This window comes from Molothrus aeneus, chromosome 3, assembly GCF_037042795.1.
Source record: "Molothrus aeneus isolate 106 chromosome 3, BPBGC_Maene_1.0, whole genome shotgun sequence".
Taxonomy (NCBI): Eukaryota; Metazoa; Chordata; class Aves; order Passeriformes; family Icteridae; genus Molothrus; species Molothrus aeneus.
Window position 1 is genome coordinate 35284029 of NC_089648.1, and position 14100 is coordinate 35298128.

General features: G+C 44.4%; 1 protein-coding gene across 2 annotated transcripts in view; it reads left to right on the plus strand.

The window, feature by feature from the left end:
• The window catches only part of TJAP1 (tight junction associated protein 1), a 40162-nt gene that overhangs the window by 8011 nt on the left and 18051 nt on the right, over window positions 1-14100 (plus strand). The gene's annotated exons all lie outside the window — the stretch shown is intronic.

The window sequence follows — 14100 nt, forward strand, 5'->3', positions numbered from 1 at the left end:
GGAAGGGCTGATCCTAGGCTTATATTTCTTACGGCTCTTGGTGAAAGGCTTCATCTGCTGAGATGGAGGCCAGATAGCACCAAATATATTTGTGGCTGTTTGTGTGGGCATTTTGAGATTTGGAAGGCACTTTGCTAATGAGCTGTAGGTCATTTCATGTCAGATTGGCTGAGTTTCCATTGAGCTGGGTCTTTGTTGCGGCAATGCATATGAACTGTGTATGTTTGGGGATCCCTATTACCTATCTCAGATGGAGAGGGCTTTCCTTCTCTTTGCTACCTCCTCTCCTCCCCACAAGAAAAAAATCCTCACCCGGAGAGCTGTTAACCTCCAGATTGAATTAGAGGTTTTGCTGTTACTTATGTAGACCTTTCAGATGTATACAGAGGTTAGAGAGGGGCGTGGATATGTGATCGTATTTTGAGCTTTCCTTCCTTCTCCGTGTTTTTGATACTGAAGTTGGAATTCACCCTTCCCTTTCCCCGGGAACTGATGTGAAGGAATTGCTGTCACCCAGAGGAAAGCTCAATCGTCTTTGCCTCGAGGCCCTGCCCCTCCAGGTTAGGACTTTGCCTGACTTCTACGGGCAACAGTTTGTTTATGAGCTTTTGTTAGGTGTGGGTCTGAAGGGTACTACTGTTCAGGGCAGTGGAAATCTCAACTCAGCCACGATAGGGAAGGAGAGGAATAGAGTTAGTACAGTTAACTCATCCCCCCCCACACCCTCCTTTCTTCCCTGTTTCCTCACCTGCCCAGCTGTGTAGTAGGTTAGCAGTACGTGTCTGTTCTTATTCTTATGAAAGTAGACTTTGTTCTCTGAAGACTGCTAATCATGCCCCATGGGGGTGTAATCAGTTATAAGGTATTTAATACAGTGCAGGCGGGAACAGGCTGCCTGGCCGGGCTGGCAGATTGCAACACTACAATTATAAAGGGCCCCTTTCCCCCACTCACCCACCCACCGGTGGCAGGATGAGGGTACCTTGAAACAGTATTGAGTCTATGAAAAGCAAAGATGTAGTGGGGGAAGGGAGAGGAGAGGCTGTAGAGGCAGCTCCTATTCTGGGAAACAGGCAGACCTACATTCTGTGAGAGCTGCAGCCATTGCAGGTTGCACTGTTGAGACTTGTGGAGTTCGGGTGCCGTCGCCATCAAAGTGGATTGCACAGGGATGGCCCTTGGCAATGTGTAGAACAGCAGGGGCTTCTGTCCTGTTTGAAATGTGTTTTCTTTTGGTGGCTGGGGTTGGAGAGGTATGGAGTGGTTAGAAGGGGAGAAGCCCATTCTCCTGCATGCAGTGATTTAGACACCTAATCTGTAAATCCTGCCAGGCTTCTATTTATATCTTTGGATATAAATCTATTGGTAAATTTGGCCTTCCATGCCTCATTCTTCCAAGTACTGGAGCTACTGCAGTTTATGAAGTGAACAGGTAGCCTGAGGCCTTGAATTTCAACAGGCATGAGAAAGTCTACTGGACCTCAGTCTGGTCTGGTCTTGTTACTTAATATCAGATCATTTGCCTCTGTGAGGGCCTTGAAATGCACATGTGGGGTGTGGAGCAGCTGGGCCGCAAGCCTTATAAATCATCCCTGCTCCAGCAGCCTGCTAGATGCATGGGTATGTCTGTGGAGCTTATGGCTACATTGATCTTTCCCCTTTGAGGTTCCCTAGAGGTTACAGTGTTTCAGCCCTTAATTGGTTCTCTCTGAATTTCCTGACACTGTTTTGTGTCTGTTAGGTTCAAGTCAGATATATTCCTGCTGCAGTGCTCTTGAGAGTGTTGGTTTTCCTGTTTGGTGCTGTGAGAACACTGGCTATTGAATCTCAGAGTTAGTCCTTAGCACTGGGATGGATTTTTAAGGTTTTCAGGAGTGGGTTGTTTAGTTATGTTGCACAGAGTAAGTGCAGATTCACAGTGTGAATCTGGGGAGTTCACAATATAGTCTTGAGAATTCTGCTGACAGTTTCACATCTGAGGCATCCTTCAGAGTAACTTCATATTTGAGAATGTGAATTCTTTGGAAAGCTTTAGGATTTGTAGGAGTGCCGTATGAAGGAGGAATAATGTTTTTTCTGACTAGAGCACAGAGTCTCTTTGCAGCTCTAAAATGATGAGGTTCTGAGATAAGAGGTTACCTTATGTCTTGGATATTTGTACATTAAGTTTTTCTTCTCTTGATCACTGAAATGACCCGGTGTCAGTGCTGTAGTGGAAGAATGTTGTACAGTGAAGGTCAAATATGTGTGTGTGGGCAGTGGAGACAAGCATTTACAGAAGGATTTTGGGGTAATGAAGAAGTGCCTCCATCCCAGAAAAGCTACTTGACTTAAGGTAGGATGGTTTTCTAGGGGTAGAAAAAAACCTGGATCCTTCCAAGCATCCCTTTTGCCCAAAGTCAACTTCTTATTCAGCCCTGTTCCCTCATCTCAAGAGGTCTCAGTGTTATATTTGTCCCTTGTCTTAGAGGAAGAGTCAGGGAAATTCCCTTCTCAGGCTAGTGCACAGAGCTATTCCTGCCCTGGACTGTGGCTACTTTCCAGCCCGGGTGACAGCACTTCTCCCTGTGGCTTGCGTGCCCAATTGAGAACTCTCCTGCCTTGCTCTGTTTCTCTTGTCCCATTGGCTCAAGAAATTGCCTGCAGAACTTCACCCTCACACAAATGAATTCGGGGCTGAAGCTGTCCTTGAGGTCCTGACAGTGGCTGTGCAGGCAGTGTGGGGAGGGAGCATGGCGGGTGTCAGCAGGGTGGGTGTGTGGGCTTGCTACTTGTTTTCCTTCTCTGCCTGATGAGGAATGCAATGTGTTTGCCTTCCTTGGCCTGTGGTTGCAGCCGCATTCCTGCAGTGGGAGTCAGCACGGCGGCGGGCGGCGTGCTGTTCATGCCCCGTGGCTACATGCTTTCAGCTCCACATCAAAGGTGTATTTTGTGTGTAGCTTGTGCCATTCCTGGCCACACCTGGTGGCCTGCAGGCATGCAGGAGGTGGAGTCTGGCTGTGTTTGCAGATGGCATTCAGGGTTCAGACTTTTTGCTTGTGGAAAGGCTGGAGCTGAATCCATGCTAAACAACCCCAGGAATGCACCGGGAGAGCTGAGCGGCACAGTCACTCCAGGGGCATGTCCTAGCAGCAATGTTTCCTTTATAGCTGCAGCAAAATAACTCATGCCTGCTTCTCCAAAGGAACTGACTGTTTGCTTGGGTGTGTTGTAGGGTTTAATTTACACCCATAAGGCCAATTAAGGTTGGTTGGTCCCCCCTGCAGCCAGCGTGCTCTTGGCAATCAGTAGATGATTGAGTGGTTCGTGCTATGCAGCTCGCTGCTCAGTGCACGAGATGTCTGCCTGGAGATGGAATGGCTCTGGGATTTAACCCGGGCAGGAGTGCTTCCCCCAGTCAGTGGGTAAATGTTCTGCTTCTGTTCCAACTTCTTCTGGAAAATCTTTCTTTTTCTAGCTGGTACCCCAAGAGCTGAGGACAGGAAGTTTGCTGAAGGATGGCAGATCAGGATGTAGCTGTTATTTTGGGATCCTTGACATGATATCTGTTTTGACAAATGGTCACTAGTTTGCTATGCACCTATCATGCAAGCCGTCCTTGTCCTCTATGCAAGTCTTTCATTTGCCTGGCACAGAGGCTTGTGGAAGTACTAGCAGATCATCTTCTGTGTTCTGGGTAAGCCCTGGGCTGTTCATTACCCCATTTGCCTGGATCCTCTGCAGTTTCCCTTTTGGCAATTTCTAGTAGCCTGAAATTCTGTGACCTGCCAGTCATTTCCTTATTAAACTTAGTCTTCTGCAGAAGACCTCCCTACTGCCATCCTTAGGTAGTAGCAGGAATGAAAGAATTTGCTCTCAGAGGTTCTCTGGCTGTATAGCTTAGTTTTTGCTTTTTAGCTGTCGCTACACTCACCCCATGAGTCACCACAGAGCTCACTGCAAAGAGGTCCATGCCACCCTCTCTCCAGAAGGCCGTGTCACTTTTCAAAGCAGGATCTCAGTGATAGGTGTTTAAGGGAATGTTACTTGTTCCAAGGCTCATAGCATTGTGAAACAGTTGGAAATTATTCACATTGGGATCTCTTCTCTTGGTTTCATGTAAACTGTGCTTTTCATTTCAAACTAGTTGCCACTGACTCCATATGTGACTATTAGGGCTTGGATGCTGAGAGAGTGTGTTGTCTGTATCTTCATTTTCCTTCCTCTGTTCTGTAGTGGCAGGCTGGACAGTATGCCCTGCAGCAACAGGAGGTGGTAGCAAAATATAAGTAAGTCTAAAATCAGGTTACTGATAGAACATGGAAGTGTGTATAATCATTGCCATACTGCCTGTTTCAGCTTTGTCATGCAATACGGGCTATGGCTTCAAAGATGGATCTCTTGTTTACATACTGCTTCTGCTGACACTTTCCAGTTGCCAGGAAAGGAGTGAGGGAGCAAAAATGAAATAGATGTGATGTTGGCCAAGGAGGAAGTACAGATGATTATTTGCCTTTTTCCATCCTATCAGTGAGTTTTAATATGTTGTGAGAGAAAGTCACTAAGTCCTCGTTTTGGCTTCCCTGCTCTGGACTGCAAGGCTGTAGGAATCCAGGCCTCTGTGCTCCTGTGTCCGGGCAGTGTGTTCCTCTGGCTAGAGCTGTAACCCTCCCAAGTAGCTAGATCTCCCCCTGGTGGAACAGAGAGCAGAAGGCACTGCTACGGCTGGACGGTAAAACTGGGAATTGGTCTGATCCTGGGCACCTTGAGCCGGCAGCAGATGTGGTGTCCAGTTGAGACATTCCAGAGTCACAGACTCAGCAGAGCCGTGCTCGTGCAGCTGCACGAAGCTGAGGCGTGAGTGAACAGCTCACTACTGAGCAAACACCTGGCCTGTGCAACATCTGCCTGGCTATGTGCTGGCATTCCTCCGTGGCCTTTGCCCTTACCTTAGCAGTGAGCTACTGGCTCTTTGGGTTCTTGTCTGACGCTTGACAAAAAAAGGTACCTGGAATGTGGTGGCTTGCTTTCTTTAAGATATCTGGGGTTTATTAGTCCTCAGTTAGAGCCCCTTTGAGGATAGGTGATTTCACTTGTAGCTCAACTGTTTCTCATTCCCTGCTTGCTCTCTGAAGAGCTGCATAGGGTTTATTTATGGGGGATCTACAGGAAGGAGCCCTGGGTAGGAGAGGAGATTGTGTGTTTAGCATTACTAAAAAGGAGTGGTTTTCCTTAACCTTAGAATAGTATATGGACTTATGCTATCCCAAAGGACAACAGTGGTAAAGGCATTTCAGTTTTACAAGAGCAATGCCAGGCAGGGGATGTGAAGTAGACTGGAGAAGCTGACCTTGTGGTAAAACTGAAGTGATGGACCTTTGCTGCAATTGCCCCTTGAGACAATTGATGCTCATAATTAGCTTCAGCTGAAGAACAGCACTGGTGCTAGCAATGATGACAGATGTGGAGGGAGGCAGTTAATGGGAACTCTCTCTGACTCATCTGCCACAAAGAGAAGTTGTGTCTGAGGGAAGAGCTGAAGCAACCCAACTTGGTCACAAGTGGGGAATCTGTGGTTATCCCCCTCCAAGGGAGGAAGGTGAACTAGCAGGTACACTACAGTATGTACAGAAGGACAAGCAGTGCAGGCCATGACTGCTGGTGACGGGCAGCTTCCCTGTGCAGGGCAGGGGGTGGAGGTGTGAGTCCCCTCTGCTGTGGCTGAGGTCCTGCTGTTAAAAGGAGTGACTGGAGCCCAGGGGAGCAGGGAGAGAGGAGCTGCAGTCAGTTGCGTGCTTTACACAGGTCATCAGTGAAAGATAGATGGGTGGATCTGTTTGTTTTTCCTAAGCTGGATTAAACCATGTTGTATTTCTGTGACTGAACTCAGGATGAAATCTCTCAGTAATTCAGTGGTGCTGAAGACTAAGAGAACCATTAAAAAACCCAACCAAAACCAAAAAACCCAAACCAAACAAATGAGGCAAACTGAGGCAGATTAACTACAGGACCACACCACAAAAAAGAGGGAAGAAGCTCCAGGGTTACATGCTGCTTCAGGAGCCATGCTGCTGTATTGTTGACAGAGTTGAGACAAGTTTTGTGCCTGTTCCTGCCCCTGGCTCAGGCTCTGAATCTGCTAGGCCAAAAGCATGGATTTGAAAGCCATCTCCTTGTTCTGCCTTTGTTGCCTGTTGAGATGACTACTGCCAGTGTGTACAGGAGTGGATGCTCTAACACTCAGCATTGTGCCTGGATACAGAGGCTGAGTGGAAATCAATGAGGAATACTTGTTTTAGCCTCCAAAGTACGCAGTGCCTGTGACATGGGTTAAGTGGGAGATCTCTGTGCCTGGTAGGAATCCTGCTTTGCCAGGGAGTCAGTAGCAATACCACTTGTAACCTCTGGGAAGAGAAAGGGCCAGGATATAATCAGCTTTGGGAAAGGGCTGTGATAACCCCTTTTCTCTTTTATCCCTTTGGCTGGATAGTTTTACTCCTCAGACATCACTTTGCATCTCTCAGTGCTGCTCTGCTTTTCCCTGCCAGCTTACAGCAAGTTACTGCTCGTTGTAGGTGATGCAAGGTTCAGGCAGCTTGGTTGAAGAGCACCCCACTGCTGTCCTCACACAACACCGGTGTCACTGGTTGTACTTCATTATGCTGACTGCTGTATGTATTCAGTGCCACAGAGATCATAAAATATTTCTGTGCTGGGTCTTCTCTGATGAATAGCACAGAGGATGTCTCGAGTTCCCATGGCAATGCTTCTGAATGTGCTTCTGTCATCAAAGAAAGAGGGACTTCCAGATAATGAAGATTTGAGGATTTTGTATGAGAAAGGGGATGGTGGTGAAGCTGCATATAATTTGTCTGCCTGCCTTTGGATGTGCCTCTGACTGATACATAATCTGGAAAAAGAGGAAGCTGACATTTGGCTAATGGCAGAGATGGCCTGTGTCATGCAAGCTACAGCTGGACCCCTGGACATGCTTAACTGTTCAGCTACAGATGCAGCTGCACAATCACCCAACAGTTAAGCCTATACCATTCTCTGCCTCTCACATCTGACCATCTGCTAGGGAAAAGCTAATTAAACCAAAACGATTCTTGCTGGGATTAAACCCCAGCAGCAGAAAAAATTGAGTATAGTACAAATATTGTTCTACTACTGGATCAGGGCTGCTGCTTTATTTGTTCTTATAAAGAATTGCAGCTATTCAACTCATTTGCTGTCAGGTAGGTGTTTAGCTCATGCACACTTTCCTCTCTATTTTCTATCCCAGATCATTCTTGTTTTAAATGCAAGAAATAAGACTGTCTTGCTGATTTTTATTTTTTTTGCAGATCTTTCTTATGACAGCTGAATCTGTTTTTCTTTAACTTTGCAACTTAATGAAAAACCAGTGCAGCAGACTGGTTTTTTGTCCTAGTGCCTCAATTCCTCTACTTACTTGTGGAAACGAAATTGTTCCTACCTTCTTTGCATGTGTTTATGGTGACAGTGAATCCTAGACTTGGTGTGGGTCCACATAACTGTATAGTTACATCAGCGTGAAGCTGAGACTTAAGACCAGTTTATTGCAAAAATATATCTGAAACCCTTTGAGAATTGAAGTTTAAATCTTATAAAACCAAAAATGTGTAGGTTAGCAGCCAAATTTTGTATACCTACAATCTTTGATGCCATGTGGTTTGGGCTTCAAAACAGCTCTTTAAAAAAAGAAAAAAAAAGAAAAAAACTTACAATTCAGGTTGATTTCAGGGCTGCTCTGTGTACTCAAGTGACAGTTCACCACTTTATTCGAAGTTGTGGCACAATTTAGTTTCTGAAGGCCAATGAGGGATTTAGTTCTCTTCAAGGGTTTCTGAGAGGTTCTTGATGATGTCTTTCTGTGCTAAACTTGGAAAATTTGCATTGAAGAGGAAGTTAGTTCTACACATAGTAGTTCAGAGGCAGCAGTGGAAGGTGGCCCCGAGGAGAGAGAAATGGTTGTGTTGCTGGTATGGATGTGAAGAAGACTGGTAAGCTCGAAGAGACACAACTGAAAAAGCAGGTAGAGATGAAAGAGTGCCAAGAGAGTGAAGATAAATTTAATTTTGGTATCCAGGGGGAAGAGTTCGAATAGTTTTTAATGAGGAATGGAAAAAACACTACTAATTTTAGAATTGTTGAAATTTAATTTTGACAGATATGTTTCCTGGGGAAACGCTGTGGGAACTGAGGAGATGAGAGATGATGTTAGACTGTGAGTTTGTAGCATGTTAGGTCTGTGACCTGGGATTTGGTTTGTGTCTGTGCTTGCCCCACAGTTAACAGGAGAACATGTTGGTAGAAGAGGGTCAGTAGTGAGACTGCGCCTGGGGCAGTTAGATAACGTGCTCTAACTCCACACTCCAGTTGGCTCAGATAAGCTGTTGGTGAGCCATACCCTTAGGAATGGGCAAGTGGGGACCATTGGCTTCCCAGAACTGCCCCAGGGATGCTGGACATCAGCAAGCAAAAGCTGTGTGGGAGTATGGAAAACAGTGTACAGTGTGAGCATTTGTGATCACCTTTTCCATCTTGCTTGAGGAAAGTAGAGAAAATACTAAGCTGCACTGGTCTGAGCATTGTTATGATGTTTATTTGGCATAGGATTAATAAAACTTACAAGACATTTATATGTCAATACCTTTAGTGTCTTAATATACCTTGTATAGTGTAGTTAGCTTATTTTGATTGTGAGAGAGGCCACACTGTTGTGGGTTTGGGTTTTTTTGGAAGAAAAAACCCCAAACCAAACATAAAACCAACAAAACCTTTGGGAGTAGAAAAGTGCAAAAAAGGGTTAACATCAATATCAGTAAGGATTTTGCCATTGCAGGGAAGTTGGACTGATTTAACTTAATCAGATTAGAGACAGCTGTGATTATATTAGTGCAGCATTCCTGTATAGGCATCCTTAATTTAGTTTGTGTCTTGTATCTATCTATTTAACTTAAGTTGTTTCAATGTAAAGTGCTCTTAAACTGAATTAAGAACATTTGCCCAGGAGCGTTATACTGCTTTATATTATTTTCAAAGTCAATTTAATTTAGTACAGTATATACGTAGACAAGACCTTGGGGAAAAAGCTGATCCTTTTTATTACTTGCTGAACAGTCTGTCATGTTTGGCTGCAGCCATGTGATCATGGAATGAAAGAGCCTGTTGTGGTGCGTGTTGGTGGAGGATGGGTGAACTGATCATTGTAGCCTTTGTACAACTCTGTCATTCTTAGCTGTAGTGTTCAATTAAAGTAGGTTGATCCTCCTTGTAAGTGAGGCCTTTTTCTATTTAGAGCAGATGTGAGACCCCTATAATGTTAAGTTTTGTACTCTGCCTACCAATAAAAGTACCTGCAATGTGGTTAGTGTCCTGTCTGTTCAGTCAGCAAAAGCAACATCTTAAAACCTGGCACAAATGTTTAATGTTTGAAAAAACTCAGATGGCTGAGCAGGTTTGAGCTGAATTTTGCTACTGTTCTTCATCCATAGCTTGAAATAAATGTCACCCAATTTTGATGCTGTTTCTTTCCTGGTCTGTCTCCCAACGGTATGTGCCACCTGCTATTTGTGGTGACTTACACACATACAGAACTTATGGCCAAGGAATAAGTAAATACTGCAGATGTCAGTTCTCTTTCTGGTTGAAAAGGATAAATCTAGTCAATACATCTTGTGTTCTGCTTGCTGGTAAAGGCTCTGTGGGAACAAAACTGGCATGTGAATTACTCTGCAAGTGTGGTTGTAGTGATAGCATTTCAGAATAAAGCTGACTGCTGTAAACAGCCATTTTATTTCTTGAATTTGTTTTTGTCAGCACCTGCAAGCATTAGGGCTGGACTTAGCGCCTCCTCAGCATTGCAGATGCTCTGTAGGCTAGGTCACTGTAGCAACTTGTCCATCTGTCCTCTGTAAATAATGCAAATAATGTGCTCTGCTTCATTGTCCCACTGTGTAGATAGTGCGTAGTGTGTCAGCCATCTGTGCATCACTGAGAGCCTCGGACAGAGGGCACGTTTTGGAGAGTGGATTGTGGCAAGTGTAGCATTGAATGCTCCAGCAATGGAGCATTCTCTGGCATTACTGTATCTGTGCTAGAGTGGCAGCTCAGTGACATTCAGTTCCTGGCACTGAAGAGGTGGAGATTGCCGTTTGCCCAGAGCTTCTGAACTAAAGTTTGAAACAAGAGGACTGCTGATATTGCTGGGGGTTGTGTGGGACTCAGGGAATACTTACAGGGGCTGAGAATCTGCCTTTCATTAGTTGAAAACGTTAAGCTGCTTCTACCTTGTCCTAATTAAATGCCTTATGATTTTATGCTCTGGGAAGGCAATGTATGAATTTTCCCCCTCTTCTTCCCCTCCTACACAGCACAGGATATGACAGAGGTCTGGGAAAGGAATTCCTGCATGATGATTTTTGACAGAAATCCCCCTCTTCCACTTCTCTTCAAATGTTTGCTTGTGGTAGCTATTCCCTTGCTTGTGTTAGAGAAAGTTTAAGGCCATGACTCCCAAATTTCCCTCTTGTGAAGTATCAGCTTTATCCAGATACATGTTGTTAGAGTATCAAGATTTACTTTTTCTAGCTGGGTCCTAACACTCCCAGAAACTTTTGAGAGTTCTCCTAATCTCCATGAGTTTTTATCTAATGTTCTGGTATTTCTTTAAATTTCTGAGCAATGTACTCCAGAAGTCTTCTCATGGGAAATCTTAAAAGAACAGGAAAGAAGACAGAGTGAGGAAGGACATGAAGCCCAGGGTGCTAAGATGAAGAGACTCTGAAAGTTTGTAGCCTAAAGTACCTTGTGAGAGTTGGAAGGATCACTGAACAAACTAAACACGCTTCTGGTGTGTCAGCAGTTCTGAATGAGAAGCTGTCATTAGCCCTTGGTGTAGCTGTCTGTGCTAAAGGTAGCTTGGTAAATGACCTTTTGCTGAGCTGGTTCTTGTGCAATTTCAGGTGTAGCCATTAATGGTGGTTCTATGTTTTATATGTATTAAAAAGCTGGTGCTCATTTCCTGGTCAAAATCTCCCCTGGGTATTTTTATTCTCCATTAACATTCCTTCTGGGGATTGAATTCTGGTCCTTTGCTTCCTGTCCTGTTCCTGTTCAGATGTTAATCAGCTGTTGCCTTCTATTCCAGTTACATGTTAGTGATGCTAGCATTTCTTGGTCAATGTTGACCAGTCCTCGCTTCTATAAAAGAATTAGGGAAGCTGAGCTACTCTTAACACAGCAGAGAGTAGATAATAAAATGCACATTTAAGGGTGTGGAGTGCAACTGAATTATGGGGACTGAGATCTTTGTATTGTGGAAGGAGAGAGCAGGACTGTAAGAAAAGTGCGATTCTGATAATTTTAAAGAGAATTCTGCATGGTGCAGTGGATGTGACTGATACATGATATGTCCTGTGGTATTTCCATTCAACAGGAACTATGTATGACTGGAGTCCAGGGATTTCATTTTCTTTGGAAATGTGTTAGGTGTTAAGTAGGGCTTGTTACATGGACTGTTGTCCAACATCTAGCCTGATCCCTTTTTCTTGATAGCTCTTGGAATTGTTCCCATGCAGAGAACAGAGGTTTCTGCCTAACAGTCAAGGTCAATTGGTATGGAAAAGCAGGAATGAGCAATAATCCTCCTGAAATTCTATTTTAATCCAAGAGTCACTATAATGCTATTACTCAGCTCTGAATCCTGAGCATTAACATACAGGCAGAACTGAGATGTGAGTCTGCACTTGGAGCTGTCATCCTTTTATTTTAAAATGAGCTTCAACATAGCCAGCAGTAGAATGGATCTGAACATTCTTTTGAGATGCCTTCTCTGAATGAAAAGATCTTTCTCATTAAATGTTAAAGGGCCCTTTAATAACCTTGCAGTCCTTTTCTATTGTGCTTGGCACCAGCAGTCTACAGGTGCTGTTTTTAATTTCACACAGCTTGTTTTCCTGTCCTGGACAGACATCCCTTGGTGCAGCTATGGCATTGTCCATCTCCCTGGTTAGTTGTCTTGTCAGGCTTTCTGCAGCAGCTTCTCAGGTAGTCTGGCTTGAGACATCTGAAATCTAAGGTTTCCTCTGTCCATAAGCACAGGAAGGCAACTAGACAAAACTCTCTTGTGTTTGCTTTTCATGAAGCTAGTCAGGAAATACTGATACCTCCTAAAGCAGGATGTGCCAATATCCTGTATTGGATAGGCATGCAGAATATAGGTGGGCCCACAGAGAGCAATAGTCCAGGTTAACTGTGGTGATCAGATATGTGTCACAGGACATTTGGTTTTGTTACTTGTGGGTATTGTACCTGCAAGTTTTTGGAGTGTGCTGACTCTGATAGCCACAAAAAAATCTTTCTGTGGTGTTGCATTAGAAACAAATGTGACTGTGATTGTGTTATGGAATGTATTTTTTCATTATTGCAAGTTTATCTTTCTCAATAAAAAGCAGTGCTAAAGAAATGCTGCTGTTAAGAGGAAAAGCTGGAAAGGTGATACAGTACCTGAAATAAAAAACTGCATCTGCATCATAATCACTGTATTTCTCTTGAGGAAAGGACACTCAGCACTGGTCAGAAGGCTGTTTTATAAGGTCAGAAAAGGCAACACAAGAAAAGGTGATGATGAAGAAAAGCCTAAAAGTCCTCTGCCTCTTTGAAGGGAGTGTTCAGCTGCTGCAACTACAAGCAGGCAGAAGTTGTGTGCATCTTAGAACCAAAGTGTTGGCTACCTCAGGCCTCAAGGGGCTTGCCAAATATGAGGAAGACACTAGGTGCCTATAAATGTTGCCTTTTTTTATTTCTCTTGTTCTTGCCCTTTTTGTCCAAAGCATTCCTGTTTGAACCTTCCTTTCTCTGCCAGGGACCTCTGTCTTGTTACTGAAGATAAAGCAATGCTCATGGGTGGTGGTGTGGTTTTGTATGCATGCCAAGTGGCTGTTTATTCTGTACAGGGCCCACAGAGCTGTCTTAAGCAATTCTGTGCGAGATGACATCTGTTTGTGGTGTGTGGTAAAGGTTTTGCCTTTCTCAGATCACACAGAGAACAGAGCTACCCTGTAAGTGGATTTTACACTTAGGGATGCTCTCTGGTAAAGTCAGCTAGAGTCAGGTTTGTGTGCTGCCTGTGCAGCTGCACTCTGTCACTGCGTTGTGGTTAATCCCGGCTGGCAACCAAGTACCATGCAGGCACTTGGTCACTCTCCCCTCTGCCCCCAGGGGGATGGGGGGGAGAACTGGAAAAAAGTAAAACTTGTGGGTTGGGATTAGAGCTGTTTAATAATTCAAATAAAGTAAAATATAATAACAATTATAATGGCGAGAGGTTGTAATGGAGAGAGGGAGAGAGGAATAAAACCCAAGAAAAACAAGGGATACACAATGCAATTGGTCACCACCTGCTGACCAATGCCCAGCCTCTTCCTAAGCAGCAGTTGGCCCTTCCCAGCAGCTCCCCTCAGTTTATGTACTGAGCATGATGCCATTAAATATGGGATATTCCTTTGCTTGGTTTGAGTCAGCTGTCCTGACTGTGCTCCCTCTGAGCTTGGTCAGCTGTCCTGACTATGCTTCCTCCCAGCTTCTCATGCACCTTGTCACTGGCACAAGAAACTGAAAATTCCTTGAGTTCGAGTAAGCACTGCATAGTAACAGCTAAACCATCAGTGTGTTACCAACATCATTCTCATACCAAATCCCAACCACAGCTCTGTACCTGCTACCAGGAAGACAATTAACTCTGTGCCAGCTGTAACCAGGACATGGTGTCCCTGTGAAGAAAGAGTTTGTGTGTGTTTTGTCAGTGTGAGCCTTGTGGCCCTTGTAAGCCAATCCAGTGAAGTTGTTATTGTCAGTGATCTTAGAAATCCTACTGGAACAACAGTGGGTAATAGCTAGAAGACAATAGAATTGGACCTACTGCAGGTAATAGACTGGTAGAAAGAGGACTGTAAATGTTAAGGAGCATTACTGATGAGAGGTGGAAAGGATAAAAAGAACCACGAGTTTAAGTTTCCTCTTGTATTACAGTGCTAATTAAAATAGCTGAAGAGCTGCCTCCTGCTGTAGCTCCAGGCTAAAATTGAGCTTCTGCAG